Source organism: Portunus trituberculatus, chromosome 40 (assembly GCF_017591435.1).
Source record: "Portunus trituberculatus isolate SZX2019 chromosome 40, ASM1759143v1, whole genome shotgun sequence".
Taxonomy (NCBI): domain Eukaryota; kingdom Metazoa; phylum Arthropoda; class Malacostraca; order Decapoda; family Portunidae; genus Portunus; species Portunus trituberculatus.
Genome location: NC_059294.1, coordinates 16,478,324 through 16,504,654, shown reverse-complemented (window position 1 = coordinate 16,504,654; position 26,331 = coordinate 16,478,324). Strand labels below are relative to the sequence as shown.

Sequence of the window (26,331 nt, the reverse complement as noted above, 5' to 3'; positions counted from 1 at the left end):
GGTCTTTACTAATGAATCCAAATTTGAAAGACCACAGGTTAATAGAGACCATCTATATGGAAGAGATTAAAGTAATCAAGCTTGAAATAAAAGAATGAAGGAATTGAATGAAGAAAAGGCAATGGGACCAGATGAAGTCTCAGGCAGAATACTGAAAGAATGTAGGGAAGAACTAGCAAGTCCTATATACAACATCATAAAATGCTCAATAGAAAATGGAACAATACCAGTGGAATGGAAAAGAGCTGAGGTGGTTCTCATATATAAGAGCGGAAGGAAGGAAGAACTTCTAAATTACAGACCAGTATCACAAACTAGTGTAATATGTAAGATGTGTGAAAAAGTAATAAAGAAACAATGGATTGAGTTCCTTGAAGACAACAAATTACTATCAAATAGCCATTTTGGCTTTAGAAAAAGGTTGGTCGTGTGTAACAAATTTACTGAGTTTCTACTCTAGAATAGTTGATATGGTACAAGAGAGAGAGGGATGGGTTGATTGTATTTACTTGGATTTAAAAAAGGCATTTGATAAAGTGCCACATGCAAGGTTACTGTGGAAATTAGAGGAGAAGGGTGGTTTAAAAGGAAACACTTTGAGATGGATGGAAAATTATTTGAGGGAGAGAGAAATAAGGACGGTAGTCAAAGATATGAAGTCCAAGTGGAGAGCAGTAGAAAGCGGAGTGCCACAAGGGTCAGTATTGGCGCCAATACTTTTTCTCATTTATATAAATGACATGCCAGAAGGAGTGAAGAGCTACATAAATCTGTTTTGGACGATGCAAAACTGTGCAGAGTTATAAAGCAAAAGAGGATTGTGAAATACTGCAAGAAGACCTAAATAAGATCTGGGAATGGAGTAAAAAGTGGGAGATGGAATTCAATGTGGACAAAAGCCATGTCATGGAAATGGGAAAGAGTGAAAGACGACCAGTGAGAATCTATAAGATGGGAGATGGAGTAGAACTGGAGAAAGTAAAAAAGGAAAAGGATTTGGGAGTGATGATGGAAGAAAATAATCAACCGGCAAGCCATATTGATAGAATTTTCAGAGACATACAATTTGCTAAGGAATATTGGAATAGCATTTCACTACATGGACAAAGAAATGATGAAGAAACTGATAAGTACTATAATAAGACCCAGATTGGAATATGCAGGAGTAGTGTGGACCCCTCACAAAAAGAAACACATAAGGAAGCTGGAGAGACTACGAAAAATGGCTACAAGAATGGTCCCAGAATTTGAAAGGATGACATATGAGGAGAGATTAAAGGCTATGGATCTTCCAACATTGGAGCAGAGAAGGGAGAGAGGGGATCTCATACAAGTTTATAAATTGGTAAATGGAATGAACCAAGTGGACAATGAGTATCTGATCCTGAGAGAAGAATATGCCAGTCGAAGCACAAGATCGCATAGTAAGAAGCTGAGGAAGGGAAGATGTGTAAGAGATATTAAAAAGTATAGTTTCCCGCAAAGATGTATTGAGACGTGGAACAGTTTGAATGAAGAAGTAGTGTCTGCAATGATTGTGCATAGTTTTAAAATAAGATTGGATAAATGTAGATATGGCCACACGAGCATAAAGCCCAAGCCCTGTAAAACTACAACTAGGTAAATACACACAGACACACACGAGATGCAGTCGAGGAAGGACGCAGTGGCGTCGCTCTGAGAATCAGCTGATCTTCACTACATGTTGTTTAGTGTTTGCAGTGGCCTGGGCGAGTAGTGTAGACTCATTTTCATGAAATCAATTGTTAGAAAATCATGAGTAAGGAAGAGATTCCATCTAAATGCAGGTATGAGACTAGGGAAAGATTGAAAGAAGAAGATGAATATGTTGATGAGGGAGTAAGCGCATTCAAAAGTTTTGATACGGCAAATACTTCACTATTTAAGAGAGTGTTGACTATTGAACGTAAATTAGATAAATGGATAAAAGAGAGTATGGGAATGAAAGAGAATGAAGAACAGGATAATGAGTCGAAAACTGAGAGAAAGGATAAAAAAAGTGGAAGAAAACGAAGCTAGACTAAGAGTGCAAAACGAAGAACTGAAAAATGAAGTAGCTAACTACAAGAAACAGATTGAAGGACTCGGTAAAGCCAAGAAAGAAAAAGGGAAGCTGAAAGATTTAGTAAACAAAGAGGAAAGAGTACAGAACGTGATTAAAAAAGAAGTACAAGCATGGAGATTCCAAGATAAGAAAGATAAAGATGATTTTCAGGAGGTGATTCAAGAACAACTAAATGAAAGAGATGAAAATATGACAAACAAAATGATAGGAGTCCTCAAGAAAAAAGAAAATCTAGTTATGGAAATTGCAGAAAAAAAAGAGTGTAATCGTATTTGGACTAAAAGAAAAAAATTAAAATATAGACCAAGAAGAGAAAAAGAAGAATTGAAATCAGTCAAAGACCTACTAAAAAATCTAAACGCCGAAGATAGGCAAAACTTAGAAGAGGAAGTAGAAGAAATACACAGAATGGGACCTTATCAAGAAGGAACAACGAGACCAATTAAGATACTACTAAAATCACAAGCAGCAACAGAAGAAATATTATATAGAAAAACTAAACTCAGAGAAACAGAAGGTTGCAAGATATATATATATATATATATATACAGGGTGGGGCGTGGATACTTCCCGAATTGAGAATGAAATAAAAACCTGTTCACACTTCACAATTCTTTATTCTTCTTTTATGCCTTTCACACAACATGGGAGATTTACTTTTACACTGTTTTAAAGACAATATCTTGTAAATGTCCATCTCCATTGTCTATACACTGATTCAGACGATTTCGGAAGCTTTGGTCTACTCTCTCCAGCATGTTGAGCGGTATATTGGCTATTTCAGTTCGGATGGCATTCTGTAGGTCTTCCAGGGTCTGTGGATGGTCGTTATAAACCAGGGATTTGAGATATCCCCACAGGAAATAATCAAAGGGGGCTAAATCAGTGTGCGCCCACACTGCACGCATCTCAATGGGATTCCTGAGAGAAGCTTTTCCCGACCGATTGATTTCCCTGAGAGGAGACTTAAACTGGCCTGCGCACTCACCTGATTTAGGCCCCTGTGATTATTTCCTGTGGGGATTGGTTTATAACGACCGTCCACAGACCCTGGAAGACCTACAGAACACCATCTGAACTGAAATAGCCAATATACTGCTCAACATGATGGAGAGAGTAGACCAAAGCTTCCGAAATCATCTGAATCAGTGTATTGACAATGGAGGTGGACATTTAAAAGATATTGTCTTTAAAACAGTGTAAAAGTAAATATATATTATTATTATTATTATTATTATTATGAGGTCAATGAAGGCGACCCACTGGAAAGCATAACTGCATAAACCCAAAGGCCCAGTGGGCGGCACCTCACCGATAAGTGAAAGGAAGTAACAGGAATGAACAACAGAATAGGAAGATTGGTAGAGATCTAAGAGGTAGTGAGTTCAGAGAGAAGAAAGGTATTCACACGTTTTTTAAATGCTTCAATGTTACTAGAATTAACAATCTCGTTGGGAATTGTATTCCAGAGTCTAGCAGATACTGGGATAAAACACCGGAAAATATATATATATATATATATATATATATATATATATATATATATACATATATATATATATATATATATATATATATATATATATATATATATATATATATATACATACAAGTTTAACGAAGGAGTTACGTTCCTAAAAAACTCTTCGTTAAGCGAAACTTCGTTAAGCGAACCGATTATAACAAGTTTAACCCCTGATTTGAACTTCCATTGAGAGTAAGCAAAGCAAGAGTGCATCATAGTACAGTGAAAGGTTTAATGAAAGTAAAAATTATGAAGTTAAACATTTAGGTAGTTTAATTTAAGTCATTATAATGTACACTAATGTATGTATGTACGTAACTTTATAATGTTGATGATCTTAACTTTATGAAGGGAGGAAGAATGAAACGGGAAAGACACTAACCGGCAACCTGTGGAATGTAAACAAAGTGTGCATCATTGCACTGCATACAAAACTTATGTACCACATTTCCACAAGGCTTTCCATTTTATCCATTATAGAGTCATGAGTTCAGGTGGTTCTTTTAGCTTGCAAGGAAGATACGGTCTCACCAGCCTTCTTAATAGAGTTTGCTGACTTGAAAACAGAGACAGTATAATATGGAGTCAAGATAGTGGCCAGCACTGCTATAGTTTTCTGGCCTCTCGTTTCTGTGAATAATATCTAGCTTCACTTGGAGAGTAAGAGACTTCCTGGTCTTCTTACGAAGACTAGGCCAATTGCAGGGCGTTTTGGAGGTAAGTTGAGCTAAAGAAGACAAGCTGCTGCTGACGCTGTTATGTTTTGACTGGGGAGTGAGTGTTGCGCGTGTTGTCCATGAGAGGCTTGATCTTGATCTTGATCTTTATTCTATAGGTGTCCCAGGATTTTTCTTGAGGCAGGCCTTAGTACCAGCAGCTCCTGGTGTATTCAAAAGCCTGTCAGCTTGCGTGATATGGTGGGGCTTTCAAATTTGGAAAAAAAATTACCTGGATAAAACTTCGTTAAAGCGAGTTTGGTGTTTGTTAAACGAGCAGATGGTAGTAAAATGAAACCTTCGTTGTAGCGAAATTTCATTGTGTGAACTTTCGTTAAACGGGGTTGCCTGTGTATATATATATATATATATATATATATATATATATATATATATATATATATATATATATATATATATATATATATATATATATATATATATATATATATATATACATACATACAGTGGTACCTTGAGATACGATTTTAATTCATTCTATAACGATCGTTGTATGTCAAAAAAAATTGTATGTCAAATCAATATTTCCCATATAAATACATGTAATATGAATTAATGAGTTCTAGCGCTATGAAACCACCCCAAAACACAGTTAAATTACATATAATATACACAATTTGTATATAAATAAACGAGTAATAACACACATAATGATAAAAAAACACACATTAGTATGATAAATGTTAATAAAATCAATAAGAAAGAAAGGAATTTTAGTTACCATAGTGACGGTGAGCTGCGGCCTGCAGGAGGAGGAGGAGGAGGAGGTGGAGGAGGATTTATACGTATGTAATGTACGTAAACACAAAAACATTGCTAAACTTATTACTAATGCTAAACTTATTCTTAATGTTTTTTTGGGGGGGTGGCTTTTTTATTTATTTTTTATTTATTTATTTATTTATTTTTTCTTACGTAATCATCACCTAATCATCACTTTCATTTCTGGCTTTTTTGGCCTCACTTTCATCAGTTTCAGCACTCTCACGTCTGGCCCTTTTGGCCTCACCTTGACTTTCACTAACTGAGGCCTTCACAAAGTAGCGATCAAGAGAGGTTTGTTTCTGCCTCCTTTTTAGAATGTTACGAAAGAATGTGAGACACATATCATTATATAAGACACTCGCTCTGCCTGTAGACAATTTATCAGGGTGTCTTTTTTCCACAAAATCTGACACTTCCTGCCACTTGCCTAGGATATCATGAATTTCACGTGAAGTTAGTTCCTCCTATTGCTCAACATCCTCCTCACTGCTGAGTTCTTGTATTACCTCCTCGTGGGAAATCTTGTGTAACTCCTTCAGCTCCTTCGTCGTGAGTTCTTCAGCGTGCTCCTCAACGAGTTCAGCAACATCTGCCTCGTTTACCTCTAAGCCCATAGAGCAACCAATAGATACAATCTCCTCCTCAACAGGATCGAATCCCTCAAAGTCTCACTCTAAAACAACATCTGGCCATAATTTTCTCCAAGCTGAGTTCAATGTTTTTTTGGTAACACCTTGCCAGGCAATATCTATAAGCTTAACACAGATCACAATGTTGTAATGTTTCTTCCAAAACTCCCTCAATGTTAGGTTCGTATTTTCAGTAACTTCAAAGCAACGCTTGAAAAGATGCTTCATGAAAAGTTTCTTAAAGTTGGATATAACCTGTTGATCCATGGGCTGGAGGATTGATATTGTGTTGGCTGGCAGATAGACAACTTTAATGAATTTAAATTCATCTAAAAGGTCATCTGCAAGGCCAGGGGGGTGACCGGGGGCATTATCCAAGAGGAAGACACACTTAAGTGGCAGACCATTATCGGTCAAGTATTTCTTGACTGAAGGACCAAAAACTACGTTCATCCATTCAATAAAAAACTGACGTGTCACCCATGCTTTACTATTTGCACGCCACAGAACTTGTAATCTTTCTTTAATCACTTTATGAGCTTTGAATGCCTTTGGATTTTCTGAGTGATAAACTAGTAATGGTTTCAATTTGAAATCGCCGCTAGCGTTGGCACAATGGGCAAGCGTTAGCCTATCTTTCATAGGCTTTTGACCGGGTAGACTCTTTTCTTCTGCCGTGATAAACGTACGCCTAGGCATTTTCTTCCAAAACAATCCTGTTTCGTCACAATTGAATACTTGTTGCGGCAGGTATCCTTCTTCACAAATGAGTTTTTCAAATTCCTTAATGAAATTTTCAGCCCCCTTAACATCAGCACTTGATGCCTCTCCATGACGAATGACAGAATGAATGCCACTTCGTTTCTTAAAATTGTCAAATCATCCATGACTGGCTTTGAACTCTTCACTCTCTTGGCCACCCTGCGATGATTCTCCCTCCGTCTCGACTGCTTCACGCTTAAGGTCTTGGAAAATGGTGCTAGCCTTCTCACAGATGATCACTTCAGAAACAGAGTCACCAGCCAATTGCTTCTCCTTAACCCATATTAAAAGTAGCCGTTCCATCTCATCATGTTTATCAGAACATAGCATGGAAATAATGGTGATGCCTTTGGAAGGTTGCAGCTTCTTGATCTCTTCCTTCTGCTTGATGATTGTGGATATTGTAGAAGGATTGCGGCCATACTCCTTTGCCAAGTCGATGATATGAATGCCATGCTCATACTTTGTGATAATTTCATGTTTTGCTTCCATCATGATAATTTTCTTAGGTTTTTTCTTTTCACTAGCTTTGTCTTTAGCTTTGGGACCAATGGTTAATAACAAAATAAAGTATATATATCCAAAATAAGACGAAAAATGAGCACAAACACAACGAATAACACGTGTTTGAACAATGAGGCGTCAACAAACAAACTGAGCGATGACATATGAGGAGAGACTAAAGGCTATGGATCTACCAACCATGGAACAAAGAAGGGAGAGAGGGGATCTGATACAAGTTTATAAATTGATTAACGGAATGGACCAAGTGGATAATGAGAAACTGATCCTAAGAGAAGAATATGACATTCGAAGCACAAGATTGCATAGTAAAAAGCTGAGAAAGCGAAGATATCTGAGAGATGTTAAAAATATAGTTACCCACAAAGATGTGTTGAGATGTGGAACAGTTTGAGTGAAGAAGTGGTGTCAGCAACGAATGTGTATAGTTTTAAAGAAAAATTGGATAACTGTAGATATGAAGACGGGGTCAAACGAGCATAAAGCCCAGGCCCTGTAAAACTACAACTACGTAAATACAAGTAGGTAAATACACACACACACACACACACACACACACACACACACACACACACACACAAAAAAAAAAAAAAAAAAAAAAAAGAGGATTGTGAAATACTGCAGGAAGACCTAAATAAGATCTGGGAATGAAATAAAAAATGGGAAATGGAATTCAATGTGGACAAAAGCCATGTCATGGAAATGGGAAAGAGTGAAAGATGACCCATGGGAATGTATAAGATGAGAGATGGAGTAGAATTGGAGAAAGTAAAAAAGGAAAAGGACTTAGGAGTGACAATGGAAGAAAACAGTCAACCGGTAAGCCATATTGATGGAATTTTCAGAGAGACATACAATTTGCTAAGGAATATTGGATTAGCATTTCACTACATGGATGAAGAAATTGATAAGTACTATAATAAGGCCCAGATTGGAATATACAGGAGTAGTGATACAAGTTTATAAATTGATTAACGGAATGGATCAAGTGGATAATGAGAAACTAATTCTGAGAGAAGAATATGACATTAGAAGCACAAGATTGCATAGTAAGAAACTGAGGAAGAGAAGATGTCTGAGAGATGTTAAAAAACATAGTTTCCCGCAAAGATGTGTTGAGGCTTGGAACAGTTTAAGTGAGGAAGTGGTGTCAGCAACGAGTGTGCATAGTTTTAAAGAAAAATTGGATAAGTTTAGATATGGAGACGGGGCCACAAGAGCATAAAGCCCAGGCCCTGTAAAACTACAACTAGGTAAATACAACTAGGTAAATACAACCGATAAGCCATATTGATAGAATTTTCAGAGAGACATAATTTGCTAAGGAATATTGGATTAGCATTTCACTACATCACTACATGGACAAAGAAATTATGAAGAAATTGATAAGTACTATAATAAGACCCAGATTGGAATATGCAGAAGTAGTGTGGACCCCTCATAAAAAGAAACACATAAGAAAGTTGCAGACTGCAAAAAAATTGCTACAAGAATGGTTCCAGAATTTTAACGGATGACATATGAGGAGAGACTAAGGGCTATGGATCTACCAACCCTGGAACAGAGAAGGGAGATAGGGGATCTGATACAAGTTTATAAATTGATTAATGGAATGGATCAAGTGGATAATGAGAAACTGATTCCTAAAGAAGAATATGACATTAGAAGCACAAGATTGCATAATAAAAAACTGAGCAAGGGAAGATGTTGGAGAGATGTTAAAAATATAGTTTGCTGCAAAGATGTGTTGAGACTTGGAACAGTTTGAGTAAGGAAGTGGTGTCAGCAAAGGGTGTGCATAGCTTTAAAGAAAAATTGGATAAGTGTAGATATGGAGCGTAAAGCCCAGGCCCTGTAAAACTACAATTAGGTAAATACAACTAAGTAAACACACACACACACACACACACACACACGGCCCGGTAGCTCAGTGGTTAGAGCGCTGGCTTCACAAGCCAGAGGACCGGGTTTGATTCCCAGGCGGGTGGAGATATTTGGGTGTGTCTCCTTTCACGTGTAGCCCTGTTCACCTAGCAGTGAGTAGGCAGGATGTAAATCGAGGAGTTGTGACCTTGTTGTCCCAGTGTGTGGTGTGTGCCTGGTCTCAGGCCTATCCCAAGATGGAAATAATGAGCTCTGAGCTCGTTCCGTAGGGTAACGTCTGGCTGTCTCGTCAGAGACTGCAGCAGATCAAACAGTGAATTACACACACACACACACACACACAGATACAGATTCATAAATGGAAAAATAAGGCAAAAAGAAACAATAGAGAGGTTAAATGGAGAGAACGGGATGGTGGAAGACCCCAAAAAGTATGGCAAAACTGTTAAATAGTAAATTTCAGGAGGTCTTTACTAAGGAATCCAAATTTGAAAGATCACAGGGTAATAGAGAGACTGTCCATATGAAAGAGATTAAAGTAACCAAGCTTGAAATAAAAGAGTGGATTAGATGAGAAGGCAATGGGACCGAATGAAGTCTCAGGCAGAATATTAAAAAAATGTAGAGAAGAACTAGCAAGTCCTATATACATCATAAAATGTTCAATAGAAAATGGAACAGTACCAGTAAAATGGAAAAGAGCTGAGGTGGTTCCCATATATAAAAGTGGAAGGAATGAAGAACCTTTAAATTACAGACCGGTATCACTAACTAGTGTAATATGCAAGATGTGTGAAAGAGTAATAAAGAAACAATGGATTGAATTTCTTGAAGACAACAAATTATTATCAAATAGCCAATTTGGTTTTAGAAAAGGTCGGTCATGTGTAACAAATTTATTGAGTTTCTACTCTAGAATAGTTGATAAAGTACAAGAGAGAGAGTGATGGATTGACTGTATTTATTTGAATTTAAAAAAGGCGTTTGATAAAGTGCCACATGAAAGATTACTATGGAAGTTAGAGGAGAAGGGTGGCTTAAAAGGAAGCACATTGAGATGGATGGAAAATTACTTGAGAGGGAGAGAAATAAGGACGGTAGTTAAAGATATGAAGTGAAGTCCAAGTGGAGAGCAGTAGACAGCTGAGTGCCACAGGGGTCAGTATTGGCGCCAATAGTTTTTCTCATATATATAAACAACATGCCAGAGGGAGTGAACAGCTACATAAATCTGTTTGCGGACGATGCAAAACTGTGCAGAGTCATAAAACAAAAAGAGGATTGTGAAATACCGCAGGAAGACTTAAACAAGATCTGGAAATGGAGTAGAAAATGGGAGATGGAATTCAATGTGGACACAAAAGCCATGTCATGGAAATGGGAAAAAGTGAAAGATAACTAGTGGGAATCTATAAGATGGGAGATGGAGTAAAACTAGAAAAAAGTAAAAAAGGAAAAGGACTTGGGAGTGATGATGGAAGAAAACAATGAATCAGTTAGCCATATTGATAAAATTTTCAGAGAGACATAGAATTTGCTAAGGAATATTGGATTAACATTTCACTATATGAACAAAGAAATGATGAAGAAATTGATAAGTACTAAAATAAGACCTAGATTGGAATATGCAGGAGTTGTGTGGACCCCCCATAAAAAGAAACACATAAGGAAATTGGAGTGACTACAGAAATGGCTACAAGAATGGTTCCAGAATTTAAAGGCATGACATATGAGAGACTAAAAGCTATGGAGACAAGTATGATACAAGTTTAGAAATTGATTAATGGAATGGATCAAGTGGATAATGAGAAACTAATCCTGAGAGAAGAATGTGACATTAGAAGCACAAGATTGCATAGTAAGAAACTGAGGAAGGGAAGATGTCTGAGAGATGTTAAAAAATATAGTTTCCCGCAAAGATTTGTTGAGACTTGGAACAGTTTGAGTGAGGAAGTGGTGTCAGCAACGAGTGTGTATAGTTTTAGAGAGAAATTGGATGAGTGTAGATATGGAAACGGGGCCACACGAACATAAAGCCCAGGCCCTGTAAAACTACAACTAAGTAAATACAACTAGGTAAAAAATACACACATAGGAATGCACGCACACACACACACACACACACACACACACACACACACACACACACACACACACACACACACACACACACACACACACACACACACACACACACACACACACGGGAGCCTTTGTCGAGGACGGACATGTCTGAGCAGCTCGCAGAGAGTGCTACAAAAGGACTTGGACCCAGGCCTAGATGTATGTACAGGGGGAGAGGGGGCCATAGGTTCTCATATCTCCAAATGAAATAAGTGTTAGACTACGAATAACCAATGATAGACAAAGAGAGAGACATGGATCCAGGTAGCATTGCCAGGCCCATGGGGGAACAAAAACATACGCTGGCCGAAAATCAACGTTATATAGAAACACCTATTGGTTTAAGAAAACTGACCGAAGATGCTATGGATAAGAATTTCTTGGGTGTCCGAGATTAATGAGGAAATACAAGGAGACTTGTAAATGTAGAGAGAGAATTAAGATATTTGAAGGAGGCGATGTCCAGTCTCATGGACAAACATGACTGACTTGTATTAGAAAACACAGCCTTGAAATTGAGAATAACTGAATGTGAAAAGATCAGTGGAATAAACCAGGAATAAAGAGATTTTAGAAATAAGGAAGCAAAATGACGCTCTAAAAACCACATGCCAGAACTTGCAGGATAAAGTGCAGCAAAAGGTTACAGACAGGATAGAAGGTGGTCTAGGTGAAAACAAATTGAAAGAACTAAGAAATGAATGGAAACAAGAACAAGAGGAGGAAAAAGTAAAATTTTCAGAAGTGGTAAAGAGACAAATTCAGAACACAAAAGTTGCTGTAATCGAGGTTATCAAAGAAAAGGAAAGCATGGTGAGGGATGCAGTGGACAAGAAAAAAAGCTTCGTGATCTACGGGATGAGAGAAAAATAAAATCCAAGTAAATTCACAAGAGAACGTGAAGAAAGGGAAATGGCCAAAACAGTTATCAAAAGGGTACAAGAATTTGACCAGGAGGTGGAGGAAGTGGTTAGGCTGTGAAGGTGCACTGAAAGGGGTAAGAGACCAATGAAGGTGAAAATGAGATCTCAAGTGGCTGTAGAAGAAATAATGGCTAGAAAAGGGAAGTTAGCCAATGATGTTGATCACAAGGAAATATGGATAAAAAAAGATATGAACTTAGGGGAAAAGGAAAAGGAGAAAGTGCTAAGAAGTGAGGCTAAGGAAAAAAACGAGAAAAGGACAGAGATAGAGAAGAAGAATTTTTTCTTGAGGGTTCTGGATATGAGACTAAAGAATTGGTACTTAAGGAAAAAAGAGGAGATCGTGGAGGAGGCAATAAATTAAGAGTGACTTATATTAACATAGATAGTTTGTTATCAAGTCTATTGGAAGTTCAGGATTATTTGAAAGAGAGAAAGCCAGATGTAATGTGTATCGTTGAAACAAAACTGAAGAATGAGATACATGTCAACTTTAAAGAGGAAGGATATAATACCTAGAGGAGGGACAGGAAGGATAAAGGAGGAGGAGGGGTGCTAATAATGGTTCGTGATAATATTTGTGTGGAGGATGTGCCATATGGAGATGAACAAGTGGAAGCATTGAGAGTAACAATCAGAACAGAAGGTTTGAAGAAGAGAAAAATTATAGTTACATATGGTCCATCAAAGACTAATACATGGGGATCAGAAGAGCATAAAGATATGCAAAGAGAGATGATAAAGTATCTGGATAACATGATAAGAAGAGATAGAAGAATATTCTTAGTTGGAGACTTTAACTATAAAAAAATAAACTGGGGAAAGATGGAAGTAATGGACAATGCTGGGCAGTGGAGTGAGAAAGTGTTACAGATGACTATGGTTAATACAATGGACCAGTGGGTAGAAGAGTCAAGAAGATACAGGGGGGAAGAGGAACCATCGTTACTTTAGAGTATATTTAGAGTATTGCATACAGGCCTGGTCACCCCACTATAGGCAGGATATCAACATGTTAGAAGCAGTTCAGAGAAGAGCAACTAGGATGATACCAGCTTTGAAGCGCCTGGAGTATAGAGATAGATTAAAGGCATTAAACATGTTTTCATTTGAGAGGAGATGTATAAGAGGGGATATGATAGAGTTATTTAAAATGTTCTCAGATACAAACTACATAGATGTGAGATCTTTCTTTACCTTAGAGGAGGAAGTAGGACTAGAAATCATGGCAGGAAGATTAGAAAGCAAGGCTGCAGGTTAGATATAAGAAAATATTTCTTTAGTCATAGGGTGGTAGACTTCTGGAATGCATTGCCAGAGACGGTTGTAAATAGCACTAGTTTGACAATGTTTAAAAACAGATTAGATAAGCACTTAAATTTATTAGATTTATAATTATGTATAGCGCTGCATGATAGTTTTATAAGAAATTTACTATAGTTAAACAAGACATGATCCATGTATGGGGATTACAGATTGTAGAGGAATTCGCTGCAGGACTTAGCCCTGTTAATGGGCCAAATATTTAGAATTAGTATATAATGTATTGTGTACTTGTAAGTGTATCTTTAAGTACTGATGACGAGGTCGCTGTGCAACTGATACAGGATAACCTAGATGGGCCCTGGTGGCCCTTTGTTATCCTATTATTTATGTTATGTTATGTTATGTTACTTGATCTAGTCTTCACAAAAAAAACTGGAGTCCCCTCCAATCATACAATACCTTAATCCAATGGGGAAAAGTGATCATGTGACATTAGAGATGCAAATGCAGGAGGAAGATGAGATAAGATACAGAGAGGACTATAAAGGAGAGAGATTAAATTATGCAAGAGCAGATTTTGAAAAACTAAGGAGTTATTTTGCTGATATTGAGTGGTGTAATATTATGTGCAGGAAGACTGTACAAGAGAAATATGACATATTCTTACAGGAATACAATTAAGGAGTAAAAAAGTTTGTTCCTGTTTATAGAGTTCAGAAAAAAATACATACATGGTACAATGCTAGATGCTTACAAGCAAAAATGGCAAAGGATAAAGCGTGGAAGAAACTTTTAAAGCAGGGAAATGACTATAATAGTCAGCAGTACAAAGATACCAGAAATGAATATATTAGAGTAAGGAGAGAGGAAGAAAGAAAGTTTGAGAAGGATATAGTGGATAAAAGCAAGGATGAACCCAAACTTTTCTACAAGTTTATAAACGGCAAAACAAAGAATAACGAAACAATTGAAAAAATAATTAAAGAAGGGAAGACATGATGATCATCCGAGGAGGACATACCTGGCAGCTGCCACCGACATATGTGATGTCAACATTGCCGAATCAGCTGGCGCAGTGACAGCGTAAGCAGCAACTGATTGCTTACCAACAGGGCACGTGTAACCCGCTCCACTAGCAGGGATAACGGGAAAAGGCAAGGAAAACACGTGAAGGGAAGTCGTTGCACCCTCCGCTCCTATCACGGATCACGGACAAGTGACAGGCCTGCTCCTATCTCGGATCAGGGGTCAGCAGGAGTGAATCAGAACCATTTCCGACTTGTTTGAAAGCTATGTAGCAACTGACTGTGTGGAGCAACACGGCGTTATCTCATGTGAAAGCACCCCTCTAGCAGACATTGTGGCTTGCCGAAGTAAAACTGGAAAGAATACAGAAGATTGCTACAAAGATGGTGCTGGAATTAAAGGACCTCACATATGAAGAACGACTGAAGGAAATGGGACTGCCAACCTTACAAGATAGAAGAGAATGCGGGGACCTAATAACAATATATAAGATAGTAAATGATATTGAAAAGATAGACAAAGAAGACTTGGTGCTGTTGGTGGAAGAGGATGGAAGGACAAGAGGATATGAAAAGAAGATCAGGATGAGGCAGTGTGTAAAGGATGTTGGAAAATACAGTTTTCCACACAGAACGGTGGAAAAGTGGAATGCATTGGATAATAAAATTGTTGCAGCACATAGTGTGCATAACTTTAAAGAAAAATTAAAAAGTATACGAGACTTACCTCCGGTTAGTTGAAGTATGCTTAGAATTTTATGAGTCAGATCACCTCTGCCATAGTGGAGATTTCACATGAGATATCGCTGCCGCTCACCAGCTGTCAGACTTTGTAGTAACGAACACCCACATGACACTAACAAACAAAAACTGATCATAATACATCAACTAAAAAAGGGTGGGAAGTGGAGGGCATGTGAAATCTCCACTATGGCAGAGGTGATTTGACTCATAAAATTCTAAGCATACTTCAACTAACCGGAGTTAAGTCTCGTATACTTTTTAATTTTACCTCGTCAGATCACCCTTTGCTACGTGGAGCATTTCACATGAGACTTTAAAGCCATGTGGGTGTCGTGCCTATATCAATTGACCCCACATAAGAACTGTAAGAAGGGATCATAAAACTATGATTTCACAACTGTAATCTTCATTGAACATATAGGTGGATAGATCACATGATACATAATTGCCATAACAACATAACCTTTCCCCAACGTTGCATATAATGCATAATAATCAAACCCAAATTTAATTCACATATGTATAACCCTGCATAATGGCAGTGAGTTCCTGTTCTAACCATTTGACATCTCAAAGTAAGTAAAGAACAGTATCAAAATTGTGTTACAGGAGCTACATGAGCATGGCCTCCTGAAACAGGTCCACTTCTGGCACAATGTACTTGTCATAAAATTTTGCAAATGTACTTTCCTGTGTTCACTCTGCTTTAGACATAATAGAAGAAATACGTACTGACATAGCCTTGGCCTTTGATACTGCTGCTGACCTAACACTACCCGCTGTAAACTTGGTTGTGTCTACTCCCGACCTTTGAAGCATTGTCTTAACCCACTGGGCAATGGTGTCCTTAGTGACAGACTTGTGTGGCCAAATGGAGCTGAGGAGTAATCCATCATCCTCTTGAGAAAGCCCCATCTGAGCTCCTCCGTTCTTACTAAGTAATGCTGTAATGTAACACATACACATAAACTAGTGTCCCTGGAATAGGCTTGAAACTTAACTGAACGGACATTAAACGTGGGCCTGCACTGCTTAATGTTACCCCTTAACTGAACCGAAATAGAATCTTGTTCAATGCGAATGCCATTTTTAACCAAAAGATGTAAAGTTTGAACTCTTGCAGCTTGGGTCAGTGCCATTAGCATAACAAGTTTAAATGTCAAATCCCTAAGGGTTAGTGTCTGTAACAGGTACATAGATTTCAATTCCCTCAGAACTGGTTGAACGTCCCATGTTTCCGTGTGTATAGGTAAGGGTGGTCGCAAATTAAACACTCCTTTCATGAACCTGAGGACCAAGGGGTGATTACCCACTCTGCAGCCATTCACCACAATGCCTAATGACGAGAGAGTACTTCTTGCCGTGTTGATTGTTTCATAACCCACATTCTTGTTAAAAGTTTCAGACAAAAAATTTATAATGTTTGAGACAGTGGGATTAAAGGGACTAACGTTACATTTATCACAAAATTGTGTCTATCTCTTAAGGTGCGGTCGGTATTGTTTCTCGGTACCTGGTTTCCAAGAGGCCAAGATGTCTGTACCCGCCTCAGAAATTCCTCATTCTCGCAAGTGCTCCCTGAAAGTAAGCACACCATCAGTTGTGTGTGGCGCATGATCGGCTGCTCCTCCCCTGATGACGGGTATGAGTACTGCTTTCCTCTGCGTAATGAGGCGAGGGTAATCAATGAGCATCCCGAGCAATATGCCCATCCATGGTTGTGATAGCCACAGGGGAACAACCATCCACACTCTCGCTCCTTCTGCTTTCAATTTCTGCAGGCACCTAGCAATTAATGAAAATGGTGGAAATATAGGATTTTTTTAGTAAACTATTTTTATCTACATACTTATCCATAATTATTAATTATTGCTTAAACTCTATTTTTATCTACATACTTATCCATAATTATTAATTATTGCTTAAACTCCCCACCCCACAGCAAAGTTACATATGTCCATTAGCTAGCAAGAGAACAACGAAAGAAAAGAACTTGAGTTTCCCTTTCCGTTCTCTAAGATAAGGTGCACAGACCGTTTTCTATAACCTTTCGGTACCAGCCAACCTTCCCCCACAATTCATACGCCTATACTCTAAAAAGGTCATAGAGGGGAGGGAGGAAGGGAACATGAATTGTAATTAATAATTATGGGTAAGTATGTAGATGAAAATGGATTTTACTTAAAAAATCCTATTTGTTACTACACATACTATTACCCATAATTACTGCTTGAAAACTGATTCCCAAGTATAAGAGGGAGGATGACCATTCCTTTAACCAATCTGAAAAGATTAGAAAAAAACAAAAACAGAACCACACTTGTGTTTACTTACAATGAAGAGGTCAAGTCCTGGGAAGTGTAGCACTGGCATCCATGTCCAAGGGGAAGTAACAGGGAAAAGAAGCAGTCCATCCAACATCCCACCAGGAAGGTCAACTAACTCAAAGCCTCCCATACTAAAGTACATAGAAATTATGTACCCTGAACCCAATCAACTTTAGTCAATGACCCTGAGAGCCGACACAAAAGGGCCCAAAGAAAAGGTATCTAGTTATCTATGAGTTATATCCCGAAGATAAGAAGCAAATGTAGAACTACATTTCCAGGTCCCTGCTCGGAGGACGGTTGGAATACTCCTAATTTTCTTAAATAGGGCACTTGTAGCCACTGCCCTAACCTCATGTGCATTGATTTTCACCAAGTGCATGTCTTCCTCTGAAACATCCTGATGCATGTGTTGGATAACCTGACATATCCAAAAAGAAATTGTGTGTGGATGTACCACCCGTCGAGGTTCGGAAACCGTCACAAACAAGCGTGAGCACCAAGGACGACAGTCCTTGGTCCTCCACAGGTACTCCCGGACAGTCCGAATTGGGCATAAAAGCCGGTCACTCTCAGAATCCCCAACAAACCTAGCCAAGGCCAGAATAGAAAATTCTGACTGAGAATCATCACCTGGAACTTGATTCTTAGCCAGAAAGTTCGAGGCTAAAGAGAAAGTCATCGAAGACCAACCCCTAGAGTGACGAACCTCAGCTGAAAGTCCATGGAGTTCGCTAACCCAACGAGCAGAAGCCAAAGCTAAGAGAAATGAAGCTTTCAGTGTTACGTCCTGCAATGAAGCTAAACAAAGGGGCTCATAGGGGGCCTTCGTTAAAGAATTCAAAACTAAAGATAAATCCCACGCAGGAATGCGTGGCGAGCGGGGAGGAGCCGACTTGGCAAATCCCTGAAACAAATCTGACAAATTCATACTTAGAGAGATATCCAGGCCTGCCTGTCGGAATATGGGGACCAGAGCAGAGTGGTAACCCCTAATAGACGGTAAGGATAAATGCTTTGTGCCCCAAAGGAAAAGAAAAATGTCCGCCATGTCTATCACAGAGGCCGAGAGAGGATGACAGCCCCTCGACTCACACCAACGACAGTAGATGGCCCACTTCGCCTGGTACACCCTGGCCGAAGACTGTCTGACTGGCAAGGCCATGATCCCTGCAGCTTCTCGCAAAAAGCCTCTCTTTCGGAAGAGACCCTGGAGAGTCTCCACGCATGAAGATGAAGTGTTGTGGAGATGTGTGAAAAAGATGTCGATGAGGCTGATGTAACAACGAGTCCCACTGAGGCAACACTCTCGGGTGATCTACTAATAGACTCAGCAGCAGAGGGAACCAGTCTCCCTGAGGCCATCGAGAGGCAATTAGAGACACGCGGACTCCCGAAGTCTCTCTGATCCGAACCAGAACCCGCCGAATCAGGGAGAAGGGGAGAAATGCGTACAGATCTAACGCCTCCCAGGGAAGGCAAACGCGTCCTGTTTCCAAGCGTTCGGGTCCGGAAGTGGAGACACATACAATGGCAGCTGGTGATTTAAAGCCATAGCAAACAGGTCCACTTGAGGTGCACCCCACGCCTGGAAGACCCATATGCACACAACTGGGTGTAGGGTCCATTCTGACCACACACACTCGCGGCTGAGGACATCTGCCACCGCGTTGCGCCGTCCTGGCACGAACTTAGGGCGAAGCAATACCCGATTGTCCTCACACCACCAAAGAATGACGCCTGTCAGAACAGACAGAGACTCGGACCGAGTGCTCCCTGAGTTTCATAGGTAAGCCACCACCGTAGTATTGTCCGACATAAGATTCACTACTGTGCCCGACAAGTCCCGCTGCAAGGCCTGAAGGGCCCGGAAGACAGCCAACATCTCCAGGTGATTGATGTGAAGGCTCTTCTCCTGTAGAGACCAGAGACCTGAGACAAGGGACTCCCCCACATGAGCACCCCACCCGTGCAGAGAGGCATCGCAAAACAGAGTCATCTCTGGAGGTGGCATCACAAAGGGGGCTCCTTGGAGAAGATGAGCTGGCTCCATCCACCAGAAGAGGTCTGCAAGGCAATGGTGAGATGGAGGAACCCACCACCAGGGTGGGTCCAAAGCTGCTCTCCAGTGTCTCTTCAGGCACCACTGAAGGGACTGGGAACGAAGGTGGCCACCTGGAACCAGCCTCTCTAGGGATGCCAGGTGACCCAAGAGTGACCTCCACAGCGACACCGGGGGAGCTTTGTCCTCGAGGAAACTCCGCGCCACAGACTGAAACCGGCTGATCCGCTCTGGGAAAGGAAAAATCAGAGCCCTCATGGAGTCCAGTACCATGCCCAGGTACTGCTTCCTCTGGCTGGGCACCAGGTCCGACTTGGATAGATTGACCTGAATACCCAGTCGATCACACAAATGGGAAATAGCTTGGATGGCACTCATGCACTCCTGTCGAGATGAACCTGTGATCAGCCAATCGTCCAGATAGCGAAGGAGAAAAATCCTATGTTGATGCGCCCTTGAGGACACTGGAGCCATGATTTTGGTAAAAACCTGAGGAGTGGTGGAGAGGCCAAAACACAGAACCCTGAATTGGAAGACTCTGTCCCGCCAAACAAACCGCAGGAACTTGCGAGAGCGAGGGTGTATTGGGATTTGGAAATATGCGTCTCGTAGATCTAGAGAGACCATCCAATCCCCAACTTTCATAGACTCCAACACTGAAGCCACTGTCTCCATTTGAAATGGGCTGACTCTTAAAAACTTGTTCAGGGCCGAAAGGTCGAACACCGGTCTCCAATCCCCTGTTACTTTTGGAACCAGGAACAGGCGTGCATAAAAGCCTTCCAGCTTATCCACAACCGGCTCTATGGCCCCTTTGTCCAACATATCCTGAACCTCTAGGTCTAGGGCTGTATGATGAATGGGCCCCTCTATATAGGTGGTAAATTCTACGGGCCTAGAAGCCAATGGAGGGGGACGAAGAAAAGGGAGTACATACCCATAACGCAGGGTCTTCACTACCCACTCCCCTGCCCCTACCTCCATCCACACTCTCCAGTGACGCTGCAGGCAAGCACCCACAGGAACTGGAGAGCCAGAGTTTTCCTTAATGCAACCTGCCTTGGCCTCAGGAGCCTCCACTGTGAGTCCCCTGGGTGCAAAAAGACCTCCCTGGGGGGGACAATCTGGTAATGGGAGCCGATGGAAAGGGTCTAAGAAGGGACCCTCTCCTCACCTGCCCTCTTACTCTGTTTCCACGGGGTGTCCCGGCTGATCCTCTAACTAAAGAGGTCAAGCTTCTAACCAGAGAAGAGATAGCATGCTGTTGGGAAGCCAAGTGTTCCGTGTTCTGCACTTTGGCCACCACAGGCGGGTCAAAGAGAAAATCAGAAAAAGGAGAAGACATAAGCTGGTGTTTATCCACATCAGAAAAGGAACCAGGCAAGGCATCCACAGTTGCCTTTCTCCGTAACATATGGAGCCGACAACGTAGTTCTTCTGCGGGGCGAAGAAAATCTCTGTTGGCCCTGGCCAGAGAGGATAAAAAGGCCAACAGTTCCTGCTGTGTGCCTGAAGGGTCTCCAGCCCAAGTGGCCAACACCTGGTCAATCCAAGAGGCGATGTCGGTCATGGAACCACACACTGATTCCATTTGAGCCAAGACATGGGTGAAAACTGGCACCATCTGGTTTCCCCCCTGTCTAAGACCACCCAACTCCTCATTAACTGGAGGAGGGACCCCGAGAGGCCCCTTCGGGTAAATAAATTTCACTGGCACCCTTCCAAATTCTGGGTAACTGGAAAGGAGATATATTAGGTCTAGGGTCTTTCAGAGCCTTAGCTTGGGCTTCCTCTCAAATAGCCTGGGCCAAAAGAGATCGAGGGATAGCCAAGGAGGGACGGCGAGTCTCAACTGATCCTTGAGCTCGCTCAACCCCCGTGAGAATCGAAGAGGAAGGAGCTTCAGGAGTTGGAAGCTGGTGAAAACTCCTCACTCTATCTATAAGTTGTAGAAAAGAAGGATCACTCATCTGAGGAGTAGACACCTCCTCCTCATCTTCCTCATCTGCCTCATAAGTGGACTGGGGATGTTCAACCAGTCTGGAAGCTGAGGATCCTGGGACCAGATTGCTGCTACCAGGAACGGGAATAAAATGGCTCACCTCATCAGACGTCTCTTGGGAAAGTGAATGGTTCCCCTGAGAAACACCACTGCAAGGGAAGGTATGGTGAGTAGTTTTGGTAGATGAGGCCAAACTAACCTCAACAGTCTGGTTATGAGGTTGGTTGGTCTGCAGACCCACCTTAGGAATGGCACCAGTGTGCAAATCCTGTGTGGGAAGATAAGCTTTAGTCAACCCAGCTCTTGAAGGGCCAGGGAGGGGTTCAATTGAATCTCCATTATAAGAACCTTGGTTGACAAAGAAATGATGAAGAAATTGATAAGTACTAAAATAAGTTCCAGATTGAAATATACAGGATCCCTATAAAAAGAAACACATAGGGAAATGGGAGAGACTACAAAAAATGGCTACGAGAATGGTTCCAGAATTTAAAGGGATGACATATGAGGAGAGACTAAAAACTATGGATCTACCAACCCTGGAACAGAGAGGAGAGATAAGGGATCTGATACAAGTTTATAAATTGATTAACGGAATGGATCAAGTGGATAATGAGAAACTAATCCAGAGAGAAGAATATGAATATGATCGCATAGTAAGAAACTGAGGAAGGGAAGATGTCTGAGAGATGTTAAGAAATATAGTTTCCTGCAAAGATGTGTTGAAACTTAGAACAGTTTGAGTGAGGAAGTGGTGTCAGCAATGAGTGTGCATAGTTTTAAAGAAAAATTGGATAATTGTAGATATGGAGACGGGGCTACACGAGCTTAAAGCCCAGGCCCTGTAAAACTACAGTGGATCCATGCGTGCTGTGGGGTCCGAGGGGTCTCCAAGCGCACGGGTTCGAATCCTGTCTACGGTCTGAGTGTAGGTTGGGCTTCCTCACTCGGGGCAATGGTTTCCTAGCGGGTGGGCTTTGAAATAGGAGGTACCCTTAATAAGTATCCCCTTTAGCCCATAAATTCCCGTGAAAAAGCCCACATAGTATAAGAAAAAAAAAAAACTAGGTAAATACACACACACACACATTCAAGACACGGTTGAGGAAGGACGCAGTATCGTCGCTCCGAGCATCAGCTGATTCCCATTATCTGTTGTTTGTGTTTGCAGAGGCCTGGGCGAGTAGTGTAGACTTGTTTTCATGTATACAGTGTTAGAGAATCATGAGTAAGGAAGAGATTACATCTAAATGCAGATATGAGACCAGGGAAAGAATGAAAGGGAGGATGAATATGTTGATTAGGGTGAAAGGGCATTCAAAGGTTTTGATACGGCAAATACTTTCCTATTTAAGAGAGTGTTGACTATTGAACGTAAATTACTTAAATGAATAAAGGAGAGTTTGGGAATTAAAGAGAACAAAGAACAGGAAAAAGTGTTCCAGAAATTGAAAGATAGGATAAATAGAGTGGAAGAAAAGGAAGCTAGGCTAAGAGCAGAAAATGAGGAACTGAAAAAGGAAGTAGCTAAGTACAAGAAACAGATGAAGAAGGACTCAGTAAAGCCGAGAAAGAAAAAGAGGAACTGAAAGATCTAGTAAACAAAGAAGAGGAAAGAGCACAGGACGTGATTAAAAAAGAAGTACAAGCATGGAGAGTTCAAGATAAGAAAGACAAGGAAAATTTTCAGGAAGTGTTTCAAGAACAGTTAAAAGAAAGAAATGAGAATATGGCAAACAAAATTCTAGGAGTCCTTAAGAAAAAAGAAAATCTAGTAAGGGAAATTGCAGAAAAAAAAGTGTAATTATTTTTGGCCTGAAAGAAAAAAATGTAAAATATAGACCAAGAAGGGAAAAAGCCGCCGTGGTATAGTGGAACCATGTGTACTTTGGGGTCCGAGGGGTTTCCAAGCGCACGGGTTCGAATCCTGTCCGCAGTCCGAGTGTAAGTTGGGCCTCCTCACTTGGGGCAATGGTTTCCTAGCGGGTGGGCTTTCAGGTAGGAGGTACCCCAAAAAGTACCCCCTTTAGCCCAGAAATTCCGTGAAAAGCCCACATGGTATAAAAAAAAAAGAGGAAATGAAATCTAAAGAATCTAAATGACGAGGATAGACAGAACTTAGAAGAGGAAGTAGAAAAAATACACAGAATGGGACCATATCAAGAAGGAACAGTGAGACCAATTAACCTGTATAGCGTCAGAGACGTACGAGATACGTCGGCTACTCTGAGCGAACCGGGCGTCAGAGACGTATGAGATACGTCGGCGAGCTTCTTCGTGTTTTTGGAGGTATTGCGTCCTCAAAACCTACCATTATACTGCCATCATGCACTGTAGACATTGCTCATGCTGCCTCCTTGTCCCTGCTAACATGAATGCTTACTGTATTTATTTATTACATATCTGAACTTTAGCAGTTTCTGCTGCCTTCAGCTCGGTGTAGCGGTAAACTGACGCCTCAACTCCGCTAATATGAACGCAGCGTAATTTCCATTACTTACCCTCACCATTTCAGATGTTTTTGGTAACTGTTATATTGTGGTAGTGAAAACTTTGTATGACATAAATAAGAATTTTCCAATCGCTTTGTTATAAGGAAAAACAAGTACATATTACTCGGAAAATATTTGCACATGAAGGCAACACTCCCTCGCAATATCTCGTGTCTGTTTTTAGCCACAAACACTCCCAAACAGCAAAACATGACATATTGTTTTTCTTTCAACTCAGGAACGATATTATGCATGTGTCCAACTTGGGGATATACTGGTGACAAACGAGGAAGCGAATAAACTAGTCACATAAGGCTTTGCTAAGTCGCTAACCTTAGCGCAAAACATCTCGCACCAATTAATACCACTTCCAGTCAGTTCTGGGATGAATGACTGTCATTTTCATTTGTTTCACATCATTTAAGACTGGTTTAGCAAAAAAAAAAAAAAATCCAAGATGTGGCCAGCACTGGCGAAATCACAAAGTCTCAGATCTGCTGACGCTGTACGGGTTAAGATACTACTAAAATCACAAGCAGCTACTGAAGAAATAATATATAGAATGACAAAACTCAGAGAAACAGAAGGTTGCAAGGATATATATATATATATATATATATATATATATATATATATATATATATATATATATATATATATATATAAAGAAAAATAGAAATGAGGAAGAAAGAAGAGACACAACGAGTAAGAGAAGACCAGTATGGAACTATTTGATGGTAGAGGAACAAATAATGAAGATTAAAGAGGAAAAAGATCTGGGAATGGTTGTACAAAAAACTCTGAGCCCCAAAAAGCATAAGAGTAAAATATTTGGAACAACGTATAAAATTTTGACTAATATTAGGGTGGCATTTCAGTAGATGGATAAGGATATGATGAAAAATTATGACGATTATGATACATCCAAAGTTGGAATATGCAGCAGTGTTGTGGTTACCAAGTTTGAAAAAGGATATAAGAAGATTAGAATGGATTCAGAAGACAGCTACAAAGATGGTGCCAGAACTAAAGGATCTAGCTTATGAAGAAAGGCTGAAGGAAATGGCACTGTCAACCTTATGAGATAGAAGAGAAAGAGGAGATGTAATAACATTGTATAAAATAACTAATGGCATTGAAAAGATTGACAAGCAAAACTGGGTGCTGGTGACAGAAGCTGGAGTTGTAAAGAAGATTAGGAAGAGGCAGTGTGTGAAGGATATTGGAAATTGTTTGGAATATTGGAATAGTTTTCTACATAGAATGGTGAAAAAGTCGAGTGCACTAAATAATGAAGTTGTTGCAGCACATAATGTACATAGCTTTAACCCCTTCGTGCCGGATGTTAAAAAAGTCTCAGATCTGCTGACGCTGTACGGGTTAAGATACTACTAAAATCACAAGCAGCTACTGAAGAAATAATATATAGAATGACAAAACTCAGAGAAACAGAAGGTTGCAAGGATATATATATATATATATATATATATATATATATATATATATATATATATATATAAAGAAAAATAGAAATGAGGAAGAAAGGAAAAGACACAACGAGTAAGAGAAGACCAGTATGGAACTATTTGATGGTAGAGGAACAAATAATGAAGATTAAAGAGGAAAAAGATCTGGGAATGGTTGTACAAAAAACTCTGAGCCCCAAAAAGCATAAGAGTAAAATATTTGGAACAATGTATAAAATTTTGACTAATATTAGGGTGGCATTTCAGTAGATGGATAAGGATATGATGAAAAATTATGACGATTATGATACATCCAAAGTTGGAATATGCAGCAGTGTTGTGGTTACCAAGTTTGAAAAAGGATATAAGAAGATTAGAATGGATTCAGAAGACAGCTACAAAGATGGTGCCAGAACTAAAGGATCTAGCTTATGAAGAAAGGCTGAAGGAAATGGCACTGTCAACCTTACGAGATAGAAGAGAAAGAGGAGATGTAATAACATTGTATAAAATAACTAATGGCATTGAAAAGATTGACAAGCAAAACCGGGTGCTGGTGACAGAAGCTGGAGTTGTAAAGAAGATTAGGAAGAGGCAGTGTGTGAAGTATATTGGAAATTGTTTGGAATATTGGAATAGTTTTCTATATAGAATGGTGAAAAAGTCGAGTGCACTAAATTATGAAGTTGTTGCAGCACATAATGTACATAGCTTTAACCCCTTCGCGCCGGATGTTAAAAAAGCCCGCCTGTATGATATACGGGTGGTAGTTACAAGGTTACAATGTTACAAGGCATGTAACTTATCTTTCGAGAGGGAGAGGGGGAGGGAGAGAAGGGAGATGGGGAGGGAGGAAAGGGAGATGGGGAGGAGGAGGAGATGAGAGAGAGGGAGAGAGAGAGAGAGAGAGAGAGAGAGAGAGAGAGAGAGAGAGAGAGAGATGGGAACAGTCTATGCCATTGGGTAATTTTAGACACAAGGCGGGACGCA

General features: G+C 40.2%; 1 protein-coding gene across 3 annotated transcripts in view; it reads left to right on the top strand.

The window, feature by feature from the left end:
- The window catches only part of LOC123515951 (BCAS3 microtubule associated cell migration factor-like), a 60,370-nt gene that overhangs the window by 16,839 nt on the left and 17,200 nt on the right, over positions 1–26,331 (top strand). The gene's annotated exons all lie outside the window — the stretch shown is intronic.